This window comes from Maniola jurtina, chromosome 20, assembly GCF_905333055.1.
Source record: "Maniola jurtina chromosome 20, ilManJurt1.1, whole genome shotgun sequence".
NCBI classification, from domain to species: domain Eukaryota; kingdom Metazoa; phylum Arthropoda; class Insecta; order Lepidoptera; family Nymphalidae; genus Maniola; species Maniola jurtina.
The window spans coordinates 4096652-4111791 of NC_060048.1; the positions used below are offsets into that span (position 1 = coordinate 4096652).

General features: G+C 36.7%; 1 protein-coding gene across 3 annotated transcripts in view; it reads right to left on the bottom strand.

The window, feature by feature from the left end:
• LOC123875682 (heterogeneous nuclear ribonucleoprotein K) overlaps positions 1–14232 on the bottom strand; it is a 43067-nt gene extending 28835 nt beyond the window's left edge. For all 3 annotated transcript variants that reach the window (XM_045921665.1, XM_045921667.1, XM_045921664.1), the window contains exon 1: positions 14058–14232. The gene's annotated coding sequence lies outside the window, so the exon portion shown is untranslated. The remainder of the gene's footprint in view (positions 1–14057) is intronic.
• Positions 14233–15140: the final 908 nt, after the last annotated feature.

Below are 15140 nucleotides of genomic sequence, written 5' to 3' on the forward strand. Positions count from 1 at the left end.
CCGCAAACAATAGTTCATCAAACAAATCAGCGGTTTATATTATGCCGTAGGTACAAAATTACACGTACAGTGGACGGTTACAAGATCAATCAATAGAACGGGCCAAATAATAACGATCAAACACATTAAACCCATGTCATGTCTGTTTGGCCCACAACATTAGTAGGTACATGGTACATACAATGACCAATATGAAAAGTACATAACCACCTATTTGTCAATAGCTATTAGCGCACCGATGAAGCCTCGCTGAAGACAAACGTTTCCACGGCAACTAGATGTCAACAGAGTCCATGAAATCGTTTTCAAGACCTGAATTTCGTATTACTACGATTCCTTGTACTTCACTCTTACATACAATAAATCCTGATACCTACTTCATGCTGCGTATATATAATGTATTTCCAAATTATTTCAGAAAAATACAATACATAACTAATCCTAATAATCTTAATCCTACTAATATTATAAATGTGAAAGTTTGTTACTCAATTACGCAAAAACGGCTGAACGAAAATGGATGAAACATGGAATTAAGATAGATTATACCCTGGATTAACACATAGGCTACTTTATATCCCGGAAAAACAAAGAGTTCCCGCGGGATTTTGAAAAATGTAAATCCACGCGGACGAAGTCGAGGGCATCAGCTAGTAGATATGCGAAACAGATTATGAAACCACTGATTGTTTTCCTTGTCCTTAATTCTTAAACAAGTGCTGCTTGATAAATAAATTATTTGAATTGATTCATAACCCATTTTAATTGGGAGAAATTCTAGATGTTATGTGTTCCTTGTCAGCCGGGAAAAAAAGGAAACTGCACAATATCGATCGAACAAGCAAAATGCATTACATATTATTTCCTTTTATTAAAAGTAGGGCATCACTGTGCTGTTAGATATTTAAAAAATAAACCTATAAACGACTTAATATTATTATTCAGTGATGCATGAGGTATGTGAGATAACAGCAGGTGCTCGGACAATGCAGTATGTCATATCGAAACGTGGGAACATCGCGGCTGTGGGAACAATTATGCAGCACTGAGACTGACCTAATTGTCCTTTCTTTCCAGACTTAGTACTATGTAATTGTAGAAGACAGGGCGGTGGTATGGCCTGTAATTTGTTCCTCGCGAGCTGCTGAAATATTCAGGCTCCTGAGAACGCGCGCCAGCCGGCCTAGACAAGTGACTGTGTCCACACGCGACTTGCACGAAGAGAAATCGACAGATGTCGAACTACAAAACTAGGGGTCGTTAAAGAAAAAGTCTCAGAACTTTTACATGTTCGCAGTTAATGCGACACTTTTTATACCTATACACTTACTTAAAGAGGAACATTTTCACTCATAAAATGACACTTAATATTATAAAGGCGAAAGTTTGTGTGTATGTATGTGTGTATGTTTGTTAATCTTTCACGTAAAAACTACATATAGGCTACTTTTCATCCTGGAAAATCAAAGAGTTCCCACGGTTCCTATTTTGAAAAACCTAAATCCACGCGGACGAAGTCGCGGACGTCAGCTAGTTATCCATAAAGAAGTTGATTTAGGTAGGAAGATAGGTAGGTACTTATCTTTTACACTGATATTTACAAATTAGTATACAGTACGCGACAGATTGAGATGGCAATCGGGGTATGAGGCGGGTGTGCGGGGCGTCCCCACTCCGCTTGCCATCTCAACCTGTAAATCAAAAAGCAAAGCATCGTCAAAGCAAATACAAGGGTAACAAAAGGTCTTAGAACAGACTAAATAAAGCTTAGTTTGAGTTGTTATCAAGAAAGATGCCGCGCCCCAGCTCTGCCGATGTGCCTTGCGCCTAAAGTCTAGCCAGATTGGCAGCTTGATGGCAGCGTGCCATGAAAATTGGCGGCAAAGCATCAACAAAAAAATTCCAAAAGTTATCGTTTCGGTCAGAGGTCAGGGCTTTTTCGAAAATATGTTGTTTATAAAAACAATTTGTTTACCAAGAAAAGAACAAAAAGATTTACCATTATAAAATCTGAACGCGGCTTTCAATCCTACTGTACAATACAAACATGTAAACATTTAGCCTTTGAGGTAGAGACAAAGCATACACTCTACAGCGTTAGTACATACTCGTAATTGCAACTTAAACAACCAGCCACTAAGCTCATTGTGAAGCAGAAATAGGTATAAAGGGTAACTGAAAGCTCACAAACAATTATGCATCAGAGAGAAGTTCTATTTTGTGAGGGTTTAAGTAAATTGTAGCTATTATAATATTATTATTATTTGTAAGTTGGGATCAAGTTATTATTAATCTTAAATTTTAAAAAATTACAGAAAATACTGATAGCTTAATCTTGAATAGGATATGAGAAGTAGTATCAAAGTACATCTAATAGTTCCACTATGCGGAGCTTTAATAAAAATAAAAAACCGGTCAAGTGGGAGTCGAACACGGGAACAGTGGAAGTGGGAGTGGGACACGAAGAGTTCCGTACCATCCGTGGAAAAAATAATAATTTCTTTGTGATGTAACCACAAATTCACAGTTTTTGGATTTTTCCCTTCAGATGTGCTATATGACCTACCTACGTGCCAAATTTAATGGTGCTAGATCAACGGGAAGTGCCCTATCGATTTCTTGACAGACACGACAGACAACACAGTGATCCCTATAAGGATTCCTTTTTTCCTTTTGAGGTACGGAAACCTAAAAACAAAAGCTACGGAAATAAACTTACGAATAGGCGGAATTACATCTTGAACTGATGTCAGCTCAAAAGATTTCCTATAAGGACAAATGTACCGGAACATGGCAGACTGACCAAATATTTGCCGAATATTATTTTTGGCGCAAATGGTTGGGTGACCCTTCGAGACGTGATTGCCACTTGACACAAAGCAATCGCGCTTATTTCACGCCCGAAGGCACCCATGCCTCCGCTCTAGGATAGGATAATGCCCAACGAGCCGTGAAAGCATTACGGCCTTACTTACAACACGTTCCGGCTAATCTTTAATACATTTACATAGCTTATCTTTTGAAACACGCTGCGACTATCATTTTTAGGGTTCCGTATCGCAAAAAGAAAAACGGAACCCTTATAGGATCACTATGTTGTCTGTCCGTCTGTCGTGTCTGTCAAGAAAACCTATCTAGTTCTTCCCGTTGACCTAGAATTATGAAATTTGGTAGGTAGGTAGGTCTTTAAGCACAAATAAAGGAAAAAATCCGAAAACCGTGAATTTGTCGTTACATTACAAGAAAAAAAAATGTGTTCATAAACAAAATAATAAAAATAATTTTTAGTATTTTCAAAGTAAGATAACTATACCAAGTGGTGTATAATATGAAAGGACATTCTAAACATCCTGTACGTTCTAAAACAGATTTTTATTTATTTTTATGCATAATAGTTTTTGATTTTATCGTGCAAAATGTCGGAAAAATACCCGAGTACGGAACCCTCGGTGCGCGATCTGACTCGCACTTGGCCGGTTTTCCATACCACAAAAACGTACGCACTTTAGAATCAAACATAACAATATCTATGCATAAGAGCATTATTATATGTATTAGGCTTGAGAAATGAAAAGGGAATTGTATAAAAGAATCAATTACTTTACGTATGAAGTAATGTACTCCTAACGGCGTTGCCTTTGGCAGTACTCGTACTAAAACAGGCATACTGTAATGTATCCGATGGATGATATTATTTAATGTAGAAGAGCCTTTAAACCTAATGTAGAAGAGCAGTATTAAAACTAAAATCAATATTACCTCAATACCATAAAATAATAGTGCTCAATAGAATCGTACCGACTACCGACACAAGGTAATTAAAAAGTATAATTAGGCCAGCAGAGGAAAATCACTCCCCAGCGGCCTTTCAAAATACAGTTATCTATTCCGCTTCCTCCTGGGTCGGCGCCGCGTAAATATTTGATGCTCATATCGATCATAACTTCCTTGCGTCGCTCGACTCATCGCTAAGTAAGCGTCTATGATAATATCTATTTTATAACAGGCTTCGATATATTTTGAATCAATTGAAACTCTATCAAGAAATCGAAAATATGGTAGGAATTGTGCTAATCTCAGATGCAGATATCAGAAACAAGAAGGATAATATGATCAGTGAAAATAAATAAACACTTAAATCAAAACAGATCAATCAATGCTCCAGTGCCAAAGATGACGATGGTCGACTGTACCCAAAACTTGATGTATTTTTTCTGCACTCATGTTCCATCCTAAACTGTTGTCGCTTAAATAAAATTGTGGCTAGTTTTATTGACCCTACAAAATAGATAATCAGCAAAGATTGTTGACGAAGGAAGACCAGTGAGTCCATTTCGATTCTCGTATCTCTAATATGCACTTAGTTTACGAAAGTGCACTCTTTTAATACCCTGACCTTACCTACTCATAAAATATGGTAGCGCTGCAACTACCAAATTATTAAAGGGTCTTCCAAGGCATAAGGTTTATTAAATATTAACTTTAGCGTGTCAAACCTACGAAGCAATAAGAATACCGAATGGCGCATTCAATTGTACAGCGAGCTTCATGACTTATGTAACGCCACGCCGCCTCAGCCAATCGCAACGCGACAACGCCAACCAGACTATCCGAGTCAAGCCAAGCTGGCCAATCACCGCCTGTTACAGCCGATAACCGCCAAGACGGCCAATCATAGCCTACTGCCGCCATGACAGCCAATCAACGCCAGCGCCATTGACAGCCGAACGCAACTCCGCCACCACTGCCGAATGCCTTCGGTGGGGATAACGCCATATAAAGCTATGCGAGCTCACTTTTAGGATTATTGTTCTATCGTACGCATTGTAAGCTGAAACTATGTCCATTTGTGTAAACAAGTGTAAATTATATAAATAGTAACAAAGTAACAATAGTAATAAAGCAATGAGTGATTTGTATTAGTGTGTTTAGTGAAGTGACATAATAAATTTGGGCGATTATACTGATTTGCTCTTTTTATTTAAACCCACTGTTTCATCTCAGAAGTGGGATTAATAAAGAAAGTTATGATGCATAATCGCGCCAATTAACGAGTCGGCAAAGACATGCCATCTACTTTGTTCATCCGCAAGGATGAAACGAATCATCGTGTAAAAATCAAGCGACAATGAAGATCGTCCACTTCTGGGGCCCGGAAGGTCCTTAGAAGAGTTTTGAACCGGAGGTACATTCATCTGCAGCGTGCATGGTTTCTACGCCCGATGGCAACCTACCCTCAACTTCTACGCGTAATAACTGAGGTATGATCCATCCATTATTCCATTAATTCTAATCCCGTTTTTAATGATATTGATGCATAGTGTAATGAGGTTGATCGTGTTTGTAACCTCTACTGATGAGATGACCGTGAAAGGTTAATATTGCTAACACTCTGTTTGAGGTTATGAAATTAGTATTAGAGCACGCGGGTTATGATAGGTGGTCATTATACGCTCGCGGATAGTGAATGGTTTGAGTGATAGCTGAAGATAAATATAACTATAATTTGTGGCATATCTGACCGTCAAATAAAGGTTTAGGTTTAAAGATGTTTAATTCTCATAAAAACAAAAAAGTCATTTACATAAGAACTTAATTCTAAGAAAATAAAGTTTACAATATTCGCCATTTAATTAAGTACTCATTCAGCGCATTTGTTGAAGTAATTCGCATTACTCATAGTGTGAGCAGCTAATTCAGTTTTAAATGGATTGAATGAGTGTACATTTTTTTTATGTGTGCAGGTATTTTGATGTACAGTTTAGCTCCTTCATAGGTAAGGGTTTTTCTGCCATAAATTGTTCTAGTTTTGGGTAAGGCAAGGTAACTAGCTCGACGAGTTTTAGTTTTAATTTTTGTAAATGTGATATTTGTGTGTATTGTTTTATTTATAGTTTTCCTAACAAAAATACACGTGTTGTATATATATAACTGATGAAATAATGGCGGTGAATACTAATGCTAAAATTATTGCAACCGATTGATTTAGTCAACTTTTTATCGAATCAGGTAAAAACCCGTTCAACCATCCACTTTTCACGTTGCATCTCGCCGAGATACCCGCAATTTGAATTCGCAGTTTAATTCTAGAAAACGTACTTAGTGGGTTAGTAGTAGTGCTTTCCAGTATGTGGAAATTATGACCAAGTGCTACCGGTACGAAAAAGTTAACAAGTAATTCAATAAGTTAAATAATAAAAAATAAAAACTCCCGACTGCAGTTTGCGCTGCATATTTTTCGGCTCTTACATTAAATCGTATAAAATCCACCACATTGATTGTTTAAAGAAATTTCATATATCCATTGACACACACGCCATCAAGACGAATGACGTATCATTTATCAAAATCGGTTAAAATTGTTGAGTGGTTATGAACTGACACAAATACATACTGATCAGGAATTAATTTAAAAAAAAAAAGATCTAGTATATCGGATGGTAACAATAGTTCTCAGACCACCCGCAAATTTCAACCAGAAGTTTTCAAGAAACAAGCTTTGACGCTATTAGTGTTTTTATTTGCACAAGGCTCAGTTATAGTATAAGGTTCTATAAACCTTTAAGGTTATTTTTTTCGCGTCGTCGGTGATATTCCCGCTGCAGTCATACAGACAACACGGGGTACGTGTGGGGTACCTGTAAATTATTTTTAAGGGTACAATAATATCATTTACGTCAGAATCGGTTGATGAACACTTTCAGTGTGCTCAAATCCAGTTTTGCATATAGCATGGCGATCGCAATTTGAATGTAAAATCGAATTGTTTTATGATGTTCACTTTTGAGTTTCTTGTGAAATTGATTTTCATGTGGTTATATGATTGTTATGTAATATGAATATAGATCTTCATAATTGGGGCAGACGTACTTTATGAATCGACTGGGAGCTACTTGTAGTCATACAATAATATTGTGTTTATCTTTCTTTTCTCGGAATTTTTGGTGAGTTCGTGAAGTGCAAACGTCATCGCCTACGATGGTCACCACTGATGCTTTGCTGTGTGCTGTGTGCCTGATGCCGAGCGCGTCACTGCGAGGCACCACATCGTGGCGCGCTAACGATGCAGGGTTGCAGCCAATGGGTATCTATAAGCCGCCGCATTGTTGCCTATTTGGGGTGACATAAGCGCTGTTAAGCGTTTATGCTGTATGGTATGACTGTTCTTTTATTTTTACTAAAAGTTAGTGTTTATGAAGTCTGTACGTGTTGTAACTTGTAGTTTAAATCACATTCTTTGAATGATTGAGAGCATAGTAAGTAGATCTTACTCACGGCTTTGGAACTGTCTCGTATAATATACAAGCCAGTGGCACAGCGTATAAAAGAGTAAATACAAATAGGTAGTGTAATGTAGGCAGAATTGGGCACTTGGAGGAAACTTAATAATAACTATTACCAGTTAGATATCCTTATGATTTCGATAATGCTTTTGTCATTTTTGAAAAAAAGTAGTGCTTGTAGGCAGCATGTATGTTACGTACTTTTGCCAACTTTCAATCGAGTCAATTTCATCATTCTACCTTAAGATTGTCGGTCCAATCATAATGTAAGTAGAAAGTTCAAGTGGCACTTTTAATTATAACCATGATATAACTTTGTGCCGTTCATTGTTAGTCAGGTGGACCGGACGTACCGTAAGAATTTTCACTAAGCCGACTAGACTGACGTTTTACATAATATCTTGAGTTCAGTTGGTGTTAGTATACCTGCCTGGTTATGTAGCTTACATAGTAGGGAATAGGAATGGAATAGAAAACTGTTATTTGACTGATGATCCTGTATTACCTAAATTCAATCGTGAACTGTTTTCGGAATTACATAGATGCCGAAGTGAAGACAGTAGCCAAGTCTTACTTTCTGCAGCCAAGTCTTACTTTCTGCAGCCAAGTCTTACTTTCTGCAGCCAAGTCTTACTTTCTGCAGCCAAGTCTTACTTTCTGCAGCCAAGTCTTACTTTCTGCTGCCAAGTCTTACTTTCTGCTGCCAAGTCTTACTTTCAGCTGCCAAGTCTTACTTTCTGCAGCCAAGTCTTACTTTCTGCAGCCAAGTTTTACTTTCGGTAGCCAAGTTTTACTTTCGGTAGCCAAGTTTTACTTTCGGTAGCCAAGTTTTACTTTCGGTAGCCAAGTTTTACTTTCGGTAGCCAAGTTTTACTTTCGGTAGCCAAGTTTTACTTTCGGTAGCCAAGTTTTACTTTCGGTAGCCAAGTTTTACTTTCAATAGCCAAGTTTTACTTTCGGTAGCCAATTTTTACTTTCGAAAGCCAAGTTTTACTTTCGATAGGAGTACTTTCATCTCGTTGCTCGTTGAGAGATCTCCCTGCAAGGATTTAAGTGAGATTCCTTTTCAAGTCAGAGTAATAGCATTCACAGCTTCACGAGAAGCTATTTACAAGCTATTTTCCTTTCTACAAGCCAGTCTGTTGACGGTTTTTCTTTCAAAAATGTCTCTAAAGTAAAACGTGGAAAAATAGTACAACTGAAAACGATAATAATTTATAAATTTAATAATGTTCTTTTGTTTCGGTTTGTTTGCGGTTCCACATAATGTTTAAGACCAATGTACTTGTATATTATACCATATTCTAGCAAATAAACACTTCTTATTCTTATTCTTATTCGTCTTGGTTTTAAAGTAGATAAGATTGCAGTTTAGATCACAGACCAATGGCATTGGATTAGAATTTTGTAGAGTTCATACTGACCACATTTTGTAAAACCATTTTGTAAGACAGCGAAAGGATATCACTCATCAGTAGTGTAGGTACAATTTGATTATTACAGATGCTTTTGCAAAATTTGTTATTAGTCGAAAACGATCAGTTTCGTAGAATATTATACATAATTTGCCTTATTTGGACATCCTAGTAAACTTATAAAGTGAGCATAAGAATGCTTTTACTAGTAGACATTTTAGAGTTTCCGAGTGTCGACTGATTAATAGTTAGGTATGTTTTGACCTCCATGATACTACCACGAGCCAAGTGCCTAGTCAAGCCAAGCCAAGCACTAACCAGACCATGTTAAACGCGTTGTGCCACAGGTCCTAGCGAAACTGCGAATAAAATGATTGGACAAACTGTTAACTGATATTATTTGGACTACTGACAATACTCTCAATGAATGTGATATCCATAATTTGGTATTTACCTAGGTCACGATGCCATGTTACTATTAATGTAAAATTAGCGAACTCGGGATGGTTATGCGTAACAAGGCAAATGCTCGGTAAAGAATAGCAAGCGATAGGATAAAGCTAACTAGATAATGTAACTGACAAAATTAATATTTCATTTAATTATAACAAAGGAATTTAGTTATTTAGTGGCAAGTTCCCACAAGCGTTGCGATAGAAGTAAACACTGATAGCATTTACTCAGGTTCATTTTCGTAACCAAGCTGGTAGGCATTAAGAGAACTCGAAGTGTTAAGGGGTTTCGAGGCTACGAAGCTTGTACATGCCTGAGCAGACTCTTTAAAGCCATATCACAGCGCCTACGGCTCTTATATCCAACAGTGCTAACTGTTCCGATAAATAACTTGAAACCGAAGACCTTGTTGAGCTATTGTCTACCAGAAAGCTAACCAAGCATTTTCCCATTGCGGGAGCAATTCATTGTTTCAGGACGGCCGAATGTAACGCCACGCCGCCTCAGCCAATCGCAACGCGACAACGCCAACCAGACTATCCGAGTCAAGCCAAGCTGGCCAATCACCGCCTGTTACAGCCGATAACCGCCAAGACGGCCAATCATAGCCTACTGCCGCCATGACAGCCAATCAACGCCAGCGCCATTGACAGCCGAACGCAACTCCGCCACCACTGCCGAATGCCTTCGGTGGGGATAACGCCATATAAAGCTATGCGAGCTCACTTTTAGGATTATTGTTCTATCGTACGCATTGTAAGCTGAAACTATGTCCATTTGTGTAAACAAGTGTAAATTATATAAATAGTAACAAAGTAACAATAGTAATAAAGCAATGAGTGATTTGTATTAGTGTGTTTAGTGAAGTGACATAATAAATTTGGGCGATTATACTGATTTGCTCTTTTTATTTAAACCCACTGTTTCACTTATGAAGAAGTGGCGGTGGTTAGGTGGTAAAAATAACTGTGAATTGTAAGAAGCGCATTTGGCGTTTCGTGAGGGTAATTGGAAAGGCTCAGCCGTGGGCGTGCCGCACGCTAGCGGCAAAGTCGGGGAGACATCTTGTATGTATTTGCCTCTCTAGTAATTTTCCCGTCCGTCCTTGTATATTTAAGCGGCGTCGTCCATACCGCTCTCATGCATATGTCATGAGCGGTTGCCGCGCGACCGTTTGTTGACGGTTAAGCCGCGGGAAAGCGACCACTGGCCCTCGGCCCACCACCGCCACCACCAATAATTATTATCGTTCCACATTCGATACAGTCCATCGACAACACCCTCTGTCACCCGCCACCTAACCGAGGGATGAGTCGACAATTAGATTCACATTTTTCTCCAATAGTCCAATGTAATAGCCTCAGGTGGTGTCAGTGGTATCACGTATGTGCCTGTACCTAAATGAAATGGCAGCGTTTTAACATTCCCAACAGATATGCACGCACGCAAACTAATAAATATTAGTTTTACCTGATGGGCGTATAATTTAATGGTATATCGACAGAATCATTAAAATATTGTGCCTTTAGCTTTTAACAAAAATGTAGCCTGATAAACAATATTGAGTATTTTATCGGAGAATATCCCGCTGCTTTTAAAAGCCTTCCTAGACGCTACATCAGATAGATTGCTCCAAAGATTTCACAGATGTTTGACTTCGTGATTGATTACGAAGTACGCCGACGAGTTTTAGGATGAACGTATATTTAGTAATCGCTTAGTAAAAAACTTTTTAGCGATCTGTTTTTATCTTTTAAACAGTCCAGAAAACGATATTCGTTTTTTGAACTGCCAGTTTAACTACAGACCACTGACCGATTGATTTAATCTACATATTAAAAATATCTTTTTGATATAGCTTTATTACAAAAAGATATTTCGAAAAATTCAAACAGCTTCCTTTTGACTGCAGATCATTCCATGTTATCATGGCCTGAGCCCTGAATGGGTACATCTACACCTACAGTACATGGGTACATCTAAACCCATTTATTTTATGTTAAGAGATTGGAACCTGGTCAGTCCGTAGACGAGCACTGCGAGCTCCTTTGTGTTCACTCAAAAACCGACAGCCGAGCGTTACATGAAATGTTCGTAGTGCCGTCCACACGTAGAATTTGTGTTACATTACACGTTACACTCGTCTGAACCCGGCTTTAGACGATGTCTCGTGAATTTCACTACAGTTAAAGAATTTCTCTACACTTCTTGGAACTAATGTTAAATGAAGCCTTATCTCTTTTGACGAAATCTCAATAACGTAATCTTAGAAAGAGTTTGGATAGGGGTGTTATGTTATGGTAGGTGTTCCCCAAGTCCAGTCTACGAATAGTCGAGTGATAAGTACTTTCTGTTACTTCTGCGAAAGCAATTTGAAAAAAACAGAACCCTTAGTATAAGACGGCACCTAATTTTCTAAAACTTAAGTTTTTCAAGAGTTTAGATGAAATTAACTGAGGAATATTACTTCCCGCTTAGAGCGATATCGAATTTGGTGTTTGGAAAATGGAAACTATGAAAAATTACGGGTAGCTAGGTATTGATGATATTTAAACTGCATATTTTTAAGAGCTAAACAATACTCAGCTCCGTAGAGGTACCAAAAGACAATATCGTTAGGTCTCTGAAACGACATAAAGACTTGAATCGAATTGCTACGTGTCATGAAAAATGGATTTCGTGAGATAACAGAACACAATATCCTCTGTATCTTTAAGTACGTATGCGAATAAACATTCGTAAATGCAACTACCAATTCAATTCTCAAAGCATAGATATAATCAAAGCATAAAAATAATAAATAAATATAATCTATATTTACCTACTAGTTTCTATTTTTAATTGAAAAGTGGGACATTTCCTTAAGTTTCAGTATTTTTAAATAATTACTCTCATAACGTTAGATATAAAGCCTGTTCGCTTACATACGGTCGCCTTTGCTTTGCGCTACTCGACATGTGCCGTAAAATCAAAGGCGCCGCTGCGACTTTAACAGTGACCGTGTGGGGTGTACACCCGCAGGAGAATTTCGCATCTACCTACTCATACTTTTTCTCTTTTATCTTTGCTACTTAACTTGTGTTTATTAATTAATAGATGATACCCGCGTCTGCATCCGCGTGGATGTAGGTTTTTAGACAACAAAGTTCCGTAAGGGTTCCGTTTTTCTTTTTGAGGTATGGAACCCTAAAAATTACATCTCTGCCCCCCAGATGTGCGATCATGGAACAGAAGTTAGATAGCAACCAGACTATGACAAAAAAGTTATTGTTCTGGAACTGAAATATAGCTGGCACATTACCAAAATTATAAAACTTCACTCCAATATATAGTTGGTTCCTTTTCCTAATTCGTTCAGAAACAATACTTTTAAATAAATGAAAAGAATTATAGACAAAGTTTTAACTGTGTTGTTTATTATAAGGTGATGTTCACATTGGTAAAGAACTTTTACCTGAGCTGTGTTGTCAACTTTTCTTTATTTTCTTAGTTATATCACTGATGTCAAATTGTTAAAACAAAAACCTAAAAATGCTTGTGGGTATTTAAGTACTATAAGGTATTGGTACTGGTTATGAGGGCAAATAAATTTTAGAGTATTCACATGTTTTTCATACCAATATACAAAGGACAGAGAAACCTAATTTAAGTAATTTCGAACTGTCAAACCTTGTGCCTACGTGCCAGTTGTGAGCCTATTGTTTAAAGTAGCACTAAATGTCTTTAAATTTAACATTCCTTAAACATTCCTTATTCCTACCCATCCCTTTTAGGTAATATCAAAAAGAAAAGTATAAAGTCTGGTATTAGAAATACCTACCCTCATCTGTTATTTAATCGTGATAGAAAATATATTCTATATCATGAATAAGTTGCCTAGCTAAATCACGTGTAGAAAATATATACTACATTGTGAATAGGTTGCCTACATGCAGATGATGTTATAAAATTAAAAAATTCCATTTTTTTGCCATCAATTTCCCTAATTATTAAAATCAAGCATCTGCTTAGCTGAAAGAATATACCCTAAGTTGAAAAAATTAAGGTTGCTTGTTTGGTATTTCTTTGCATCTGTGCAATTATGGGGTTGCCAGGTATAAAGAGTAAGTAAGCGTTATTAATATTCCTTCATCTGTTATTTAATCGAATTTTATATTAAATGAAAGATTATTTTATTGCCAATCCAACCATATAAGGTTGCCGTATCCAATAGTTTTTTAATCCATCTTTGCCTAGATTTAAGATGGAAGTAAATCTTTCTGTTTTTGCTTTTCTGATGAGGTAATGGAGGATGATATTGAACAGGATTGGAACAGGCTTGCACTACTTACTTTGACTACTAACATGCCTATTTGATAAAATTCTTGCCTACAAAATGTATATTGCATTCTTATTCAATTCTTCTGATAATATCTACTAGCTAAATGCCATTAAGTATAATGCATTTTAGAATGATTGCAGTGAATACAAAATCGGTTTTGCTCCTCATAACCAGCCAAACCATCAAAATTAACTGATAACGCCATTATAAAATTGTTAGGTATTAATACTAGAAGTACCACTTAATTTATTACCTATATTATAGAATTATTATGATTACTTACAAATAATTGATTTTAGAGATTCCCCTTATTACACATAAACTCCCTATCCTGCCTATTGATTAAAAAATGTATAAGAATTGGACAATAAGAATGTCTGTGAAGATAACCAAAAAATGTTAACTATGTCATTTTGTAAGTATTACACATCAGAAAACTAGGAATACCTTTCTAAGCGTACATCTGTTGATTTTAGATGCTGATTACTTAAAAATACTCATCCGGGGACCGACATTTAATCGATAATGTAACGTGAACAACAAAACATTAACATTACGAAAATCGATAAATAAAGTAGCACTTACCAGACAAAGATCCTTTTATTTCGTGTGCAGCGATATGAAATATTATTTTACCAAAATGGGTGCTTATTATCAATTTGCTCGAACTTGCAAATAAAAACGAGAATACATAAAACAATAAAAAATGGCGGCAACTTCAGCAAGAGAAAAGATGTTTGTTGGTGTAAAATTTAAGGCACAGTGTACACGAGTGAAAGATAATATTTTAATTTTTATCGACCTAGATCCATCTCACTAAAATAATAGTAAGCTATTATAATAGAAGTAATAATGAAAATAATGAAAAATCAAATCAAATCAAAAAACAAGCAAGCGTTTAAAAGAGTGTAAAAGATGGAGCAAATATGGTTCCAGGTTGAAAGAATTTCACATTAAAATATACACAAGTAGATAATAATTAGTGATAAGTTCTAATTTAGATTGTTTAACTCAGTTGTGTCTATCGTTTACTAATAAAACTAAACCTATGGACTCTCAATTGAAACTTATCGTAAGCCCTTTCTGAAATTGATTTCAAAATCCAACATCAGATATGATACGGTTATTACAGTTATAAATAATAACTAATAATATTATATTGTACACAGTTTACGTAAAAATCCATGAATAGTGAATACCCATATGTAGTGAATATTTTACTAATAGTAACAATATGAAACGTATTGGACTACAAGACAGTCAAGTTGTCTTTGTTGCTACGAATAAGCTGTGAATCAGTCCAGCAATCAAACTGATCAGAAAAAGCTACACTGGGCCGCTCATTAAGGGACTTCATTTAGAACTGATTTTCCAAAAAGGAGGAGGTTTTCAGTTAGTATTATATATTTTTAGAGTTGTTTATATAATGTATTCATCCACAACTTCATACTAACCTCTCAATGTTTTCTTGCCGTGAGCAATGTAACCAAGATTTAATGTGTACATAGCATTATTGTCTGTGGTGTAGAGCAGTGTAGAGTTAGTCAGTGAAGATATTTCATAGGACTTCGTCTGTGGTGGCGTTTGCTGGCGCGCGTGTTGTGACTTTTTGGAGTGTTTTTTTTTGTTAAAACTGACTGAAAAGTGCTCTAAGGGGGTGCATGCCGT